Genomic DNA, 7,788 nt, shown 5'->3' with positions numbered 1-7,788 from the left:
ATGGGCTTCGCTTTCAACGATTGTTTTCCTTTAATTTTTATGGTTGTGATATTGCTCTTAAAAATTACTCTTATTATAATTATATTTTATTATTAAGATATTGATATTTAAAACTAAATTTTGGATCAAAATTCTTGTAATATCCCTAACTTTTGGAAATTTAAAATTTAGAGTTAAGATTTAGAGTTTATGATATAGTGGAGTGTTGTATCCTTTTTGTTATATTTAGAAACATCATAAATAGAACAATAGAAATTAAGAAGAAATTAAAAAGAAGAAAATGAGATAAAGAAATAAAACAAAAAAAAAAAGAACAAAAGGATAATGATATGGTGGGGGGAGTGAAACGTGTTTTTTGGGGAATTAAAGAAAAATAAAGAAAGGGGAATTAGAGAATGAAAAAAGAAAGAAAAAGATAAAGTTGGAATAGGTATCAAAACGGAAACCTTCTCTTTCCCTCATCCATCTCTTCGTCCCTCTCTCTGCTCCATTCCCCTCATGCTCTCTCTCTGTTCAGCCATGGCGCCAACACCATGATAGCGCCAGACGGCTCCTCCGGGAAGCATGTAAAACACGCTACTACCCTCAACTCCTTACTTCCATTACTTCCTCTTAATTTTAGAACTTGTGCTTTAAATCCACATCCACCCAACATCCAAAAATAGTTATATATTGAAGGTAGAACGTCCATTTTTAGAGAGGGAGAGCTCGGCCTCCATGGAGAAATCAGAAGCCGTGAGCTTCATGGTTGCTTCTACACCTCGATTCCTCATCTTTTCGTTAATTCAATCGCGAATTCTCCAATAATTCAAGTAAGCAGCCTCCTTTCACCTTTTATTTGTCCAATTTCATCCTCGATTGAAAGCGAGGGTTTAAGTTCATATTTTTCCCCAATTTGAATTTAAGTAAAACTAGGTGTAAATCCAAGTTTGATGGCTTGATAGTTTCCACAGCCTACTTTGAGAAGTGATTGTGAAATTGTTGGACTTGGTGTTTGAACGTAGGGATAACAAAGAGTTCTTCAATAGGACCTTGGGAGCTTGCTTTGCTAATTTAATTTAGCTTGGGAATTTACTTACTTGCATAATCTAAATTTGGATTGTGAGATAAAGTTATTTTTGGTGGAAGATAATTTAGGACAGCCTATCCCTAAATGTGAAAGTTGATGATTTTTACATACAAAGCATGTTGTAGTGAAAGAAAATAAGGAGACAGCTAGTATGTCTTGTTCTGGCAGCGTATTCCAGCTCCGGTTTAACCAAGTAAACGACCTTATTTTCTTACCAAATTTTAAATGACCATAGCTTTATGTGTCTTCTGCCATGTGACCAAAATTCAACTTCATCCGAGTTCAAATGAATTTATAATGATTTTTGCAAGTAGACTGCCCTGGTCTGCCAGGAAATGACATGGAGAAGGAGCATGGATAATGTGATTCGTATGTCAAAGGTGTCTGGGATTTTGAGGTAGTATACTCAGCACTTAAAAAGGCTTAGTTCTTTTTATGCTCTTATGTGATAATTGAATGTCCTTGTGTGATTATATGCGAATATGTGACTTGTGAACTCGATGAATTATGATTAATTATGGAATAAGAGATTATGAAGTAAATTATTAGAATGTGATGAGCTGTTGAATGATTTGTAATGAAATATGAAAAGAGGAAGGGGATGAGTTTACGTTATAAAGTAATATATTCTATAGCAGGTGTTAATTCTTGAATTGAGTCTATGTGATTGCATACATAATATTGTATGCTAATCAGTTATACACTCTGTGAGTGATCTGTATATGTTGTTTATGTCATGAATTATGTGAATTTTGGATGTGTGATGGTATGGAGAGAGTTGGAATCTAATTTGTTCATTTGATACGATATGGTCTGAAAAAGTTGCTGAAATGTTATGTTAGAAATTATTTGGAATAAATATTGAGATGAGAATGAGTATATGTCTCTGATATCTCTGATCTCTGTCTCTGATATCTATCTATGTATCTGATATCTCTCTATCTATGATATATGATCTGATCTCTGTATCTTATTATCTCGTATCTGTCTGCACCCTAAATGGGTGGTCTGTGTGGAGTCCTCTCGAGGACAAAATCCGCTTCTGCTTCTGATTCTGGATTCTTCTGATTTTGGATTCTGTTTCTGTTTTGGTCCGCGTATCCCAGTCGGTCACCAAGTACTTAAGGGGTTATATTTGTTTGGATATGTGAAAATATTAGTGATCTGTCATCCGAATATGCATTGATATTTGAATAAGATCGTAATGTATTCTTTGGGTTTAATTCAATAATTGGTGTGGTTAGCTTATTTTTATTTTGTATCCTGTCTTACATATTTTATGAATGGATATGTGAATATCGATTTTGTGGTAAATTCATCGAGAGCAATGGCGACTATATGAATGTGGAATTTAAATGGTTGTTGGTGTTGGTAAAGAATAAATATGTATATATCTGGTAAGTATATATGTTTTGAAACTGTGTGAGTGATGACATGTATACTATAACTGCATATTTCTAGATATTTTAATGAAGTGATGTATGATTATGATTTCGGTAAGTCTCAAAATCAAGAGAGGATGATATAAAGGTCAGATGTACTGTTGATTATTTCTTTTTAAGTAAACATATGTATATGGACATAAGGATGTTGATTATGGAGAGAGAAATTCATGGTAATAAATTTTATAAATACGTGGGTTGCATAAAGTTTATTTAACTCCGGAAATTTTGCTCTAATGTTGTATATACTACAGGGCTTGTTGAAGCTCACTCCTTTCTTATTTCCCCATGCAGATTAGAGGATCACACAAGCTCTTTTGTTGTACAGCTGCTCAGGCTTTAGCCCGCCTTTGCGTTTGAAAAATTATGTTTGATATGTTAGATGTGGCATGTATAGAATGTCTAATGTAGAATGGACATTTTATTTACTTCGTTATCTAGGTTTTAAAAATATATATTCAGAATCTTGGAAACAGGTTTATGCTCTAGTTCTAGATATTATATATCAGTTTTCCTACTTGCCAAATAAAGGAAAATAAAGTATCTATATATTAAAAAAAAAAGATTTTTCTGTCAATTCAAGATTAATACCAAAATTGACAATATTTATTGATTATTAAAATAATTAGGTAAGGGGTGTTACAATTCTACTATTATTTTATATGAATTTTGAAAATAATTTTGAAAATTATAAATTTTTGAAGGTGTGCAATTTTTTCAACCTAATCCAAATAGGAATTTTTAGATAGATTTTTATTTTGTGTGACTAGCCGTGTGAAAATTATGTGGCCTAGTCTAAATTCAAAACTATAATTCTTGAATTCGACGTTGAATAATTCTATATAAATAGATTAAGATATGTTTGATAGAGCGGTCGGCTGTGAGAAATGAGCATCAATCTTAAAGTTTGTGAATTTTAATACAATTTTCAAAGCTCCTGAGATATATCATAATTCGCGCACAAGTTTATGGTTTCTAAACCATAAACCAATATCCCTTTAGGGCTCGTTTGGTAGCGTTTACGGGATTTTCTCAAATTCTTAGATTAATGTTAATCCTATAGATTTACATAAGTAATCCCAATTAGTAGGGCATTTGGTAAAACTCCATTATTGGTTATTACAATGTGTGGTACACATATTAGATTATGCTGAATATTTGTATAAACGATTGTGGAGACATCCTTGTCCCTACTTTACAAAATTAAAAGACATTTAACCCCTCGGCCGTCCTTGCTCCTCTGGTTCTTGGCGCGCAGAAATTCTGCCGTTCGCGCCATCTCCAGACGAGTTCCTCCATATAAGCACGTGCTCCCTCCCATTATCGCATCACTCACAGCCGACGAGACTCATACTCCTGTTGCATTCTTTCCGATGGCTTCTAAGGGGCACTGTAAGCTCAATTACGACGGAAGTCCCAGTGGTATCGATGTATCCATTTCATTAATCTTCCTTTCTCGGTCGTAAAATGTCTCTGCATCTAAGACTTTATTTTCGCAGGTTGTGGGAGTGGTGGACAAGCTGATAAGGCTAAGTGTGACCGAACTCGGCGGTCTTGGACTCGACGTGAGGAGCAAGAAGTGGGCAGGGACTTTGTCATTGAGGTTGTACCCGACTGCTTCCCGACAACCCCAGCCCCTGTTTTTGGAGAAATCATCACGCGGACCATGTTCAATAAGGCAAACAAATCATGTTGCTGCCTACGGACAGCCTCCTCCACCGTTATTACGACGGCCTCCGTCTCCTTTCTATTACGCAGCCTCTCGTTAAGCATCCTACAACAACATAGTATGCAGACTCAATCATGAATTGCGATTTGACTCCGCCAAACAAAGCCTATGAATACCAAATTCAAACCAACACCCATATCTCCTTTTCAAACTCATGCACGATACCCAGACAACAATTTACACAACAGAAGTAACAAAACCCAAAAAAAGGGGCATTCTTCCTAATGGGTTCGAACAATGATTCAGTCAGCGTAGAGTGGCACAACGTACCTGGGATTGTCGGTGAACTCAATTAACTGCTACCGACTGTACTGCCGCTGTGTTGTGGACAACGAAAATTAGGAGGGCAAATTGGGTATGCAGCAGCACAAATCGAAGTCGGAGAAGTTGAGAAAATATAATACCTCAAGATTTGTGAGATAAGGAAATGCAACGATCGGCGAATCTAGTATGAAACTCCCCGAGATCCGGGTATGTTGTTCCGGGTCCGCCGATAAAATCGACCTCTACCAAACTGTGGAGAAGAGAAGATAGCTTGAGAAAAATCCCCCTTTTGCTTGGCTGTATGGGATTTTATGATCTACCAAACGAGCCCTTATTATTTAGATGAACTACAAAAAAGAGGTATGTCGCCAATAGTGTTTGCTTTTGTTATACTTATACCTAATAAAAATAAGAGTGGATTGCAAATTTAATATCAAGGATGCATAGTTGCAATACTTCATGAAAAAAAATTGCATCAGAAGTCTCTAGTCTAATGTTTTAATTGATTTAATGTACATTTTGCCTTTTAAGAATTAAAACTATTTATTTTCCATTTTACTTCTTTTAGCCTCGATGATAAATTTGACCATTTTATATATAATGCTTTTTTCTCTTCTCTTATTTCCTCTTTTAGAATGTGTTTTAAAATAAAAATAATCTTATATACTACATCCCAAAGGATGAATTATTTTATATAAAAAATATTCCTTTATAATATTTTGTTGAGTTTAATTTTTTATACTCCCTTGTCACCTCATTCATTTGCACCAGTTTTCATTCTGGTCCGTCCTTAATTAATACACTCTTATTTTAGACTATTTTTGATATTAGAGCACTAGTAATGGGGGCCGATCGCAAGGCCGAGCGATCTGGTCCCCCTTCGGCTCTCATAGGCCTCCATTGTGGGGATGGGGTCTATCTCCCATCCCATTTGGCTCTGCCCCGAAGCCGATATTCCTTTTCTTTTTTTTAATTTAATTCAATTTTTATTCCACTATCTATACCTCATTCCCCACCAATTCACATTCATCCATTTTCAATCTCAATTTCAATTTTACTTCTCTCCACGGTGATATGACAATTCACATTTTATCTATTTTTATCTTGTTTTTCTTTTTGTTTTTTTTAATATAGGATGCTTTATTTATGTTTTATTTTGTTATTAATGATTTTTTTTTGTCTTATGTAACGTTGTCTTTAATTTACACCAACAATAAAAAGTGGAATATATAAAAAATAGTGATGATGTGGAAATGAGATGAGCTCTGAAATAGGCTTTGAGATGGGCTCTCATTGCAGGCAGATAGACTCTGAGTAAAGTAGGTGTGGAAAAATGTGTTGACTTTTACTAAAAAGAGAAATGACTCTATTACTATGGAATGTACCAAAACGGCAAAATGACTCTATTACTATGAAACGGAGGGAGTATAAAACTAGTGTTATCCCCCGTGCTATGCACGGGGCAAATAATTTTCACATGCCGGTTACACATTATCAATAAATCAACATAAATGAGAAATAATGAAAATAATAAAAAAAAATGTATAATATTATAGCACGGGGCAAATAATTTTCACGTACCGGTTACGCATTATCAATAAATCAACATAAATGAGAAATAATGAAAATAATAAAAAATGTATAATATCTTTATAAGAACATTACAAATGTAAAATTCAATATGTTCGAGAACTAAAGCAATACATACACATACGTGGATTAGAACAACAAATATATATTTTTCAAACAAAACAAACACACTTTCACAAAATCCATTGTTCGAAGAGTTTTGGAAATTCAATATACATATGCATGTTTTAACAAATATTACCAGGTACCACCTAAGTTAAATTCTTAAATATTATAAAAAAATTATTTTTAATATATTATATGATGATAAAACAACATTAATAAATTTTAATTAAGACACATATATTATTTATATATGATAAGGTAGGGGAGTGATCAATTGCTAGCTCATCATTTAATTGCTAACTACAACTAATTTAAGGCCATAGAATTTTAGAAAACGTGTGGTCTACAATTTGTCACGTGTAATTTTTATTTTTATTAATTAAATCGAAAAAGATAAAAAGAAAACTCGAAATTAGGGTTTTGGATGAAAATGTCAATGTAGTGTTTCGAAAATATCAATACAATGCTTTGAGAATGTCAACACAATGCTTTAAGAATGTTAACCCATTGCTTATATTGACATTCTACATGTATTATATTGACATATTTTATATAGTATGTTGACATTTCTACTGTACGAAAAAATTAAAAAATTTCAAATTTTTTTTCAAATTTTGATGTCGGAACATATTATGGATATCATTGGAATCCTTATAAAATTATCTTTAATTTGATATATGTTTTATGAATATAAAGTTTTGGGATTTCTTTTAAAAGTTAGTTATAACTAATTTTGTAGTTAATTGACATTAATACACATATTGATATTTGTTGTGCATGATATTAATACTTAAGGATTGATTGATCTTCACCTTTAATTTAAAAATATAATATCTACCATTTAGTTGTAGTTAGCAATTTAAGGGTGAGTTGGCAATATAACACACCCTGATAAAGTAATTATATATGCATATTAATATAGTTATTCTAATGGCCACTCGTGGGACCCAAACAATTTTTTTTTACTAAATTTACATTGCCAATTAATTAGTTGAAAAGAGATATAATATCATTTCACAAAAATAAAATTAAGAAATAGTATATATACTCCCTCCGTCCCAAGATAAGCGAATCATATTCCTTTTCGGGATGTCCTACTATAAGTGAGTCAGCAAAAAAATCATTTCTCCTTACTTCTCCTACTTTTTCTCTCTTTACTTCTCCACCTTTTCCTCTCTCATACTTTACTCTTTTTACTTTAATTCTTTAAATATCAATTCATTGTGCCTAACAAAATGTTTCGCTTATCTTAAAGGAAGGGAGTAACAATTTAAACAAAAAATTTAAACCAATTTGAAATTAAAACAACACAGTCGTATAATATAGCATGTGATATTTAAAAAAAAAAAACATCAAGGAAATTTGTATTTAAATGAATGTTATTTGAACCTCTCAATAACCATATAAGAATCGTTGACTTTTTCTATTTGTAAATCTTAGCAAAACTTAATGCGTGCCTAAAGACTACACACATATTTAATACTGAAGAGAGTAAAAATATTATTTTACTAATCAAAATAATGAAAGGGATAAATTATAGTACTACTATGCAAACATAAATTTACAATATGTTAAGGTTGTCAAGATTT

At 32.6% G+C, this 7,788-nt stretch overlaps 1 long non-coding RNA gene across 1 annotated transcript; it reads left to right on the top strand.

The window, feature by feature from the left end:
- Positions 1–387: 387 nt before the first annotated feature.
- On the top strand, positions 388–4,909 carry LOC125197930 (uncharacterized). The gene is made up of 4 exons (XR_007172296.2): positions 388–812; positions 1,384–1,466; positions 2,806–3,933; positions 4,011–4,909. It is a non-coding gene; the product is annotated as an uncharacterized LOC125197930 (long non-coding RNA).
- The last annotated feature ends 2,879 nt before the right edge of the window (positions 4,910–7,788 follow it).

This window comes from Salvia hispanica, chromosome 1 (assembly GCF_029641045.1).
Source record: "Salvia hispanica isolate PSC_SH4W2 chromosome 1, Shi_PSC_v1, whole genome shotgun sequence".
Taxonomy (NCBI): Eukaryota; Viridiplantae; Streptophyta; class Magnoliopsida; order Lamiales; family Lamiaceae; genus Salvia; species Salvia hispanica.
This window is presented reverse-complemented; position numbering and strand designations above follow the sequence as displayed.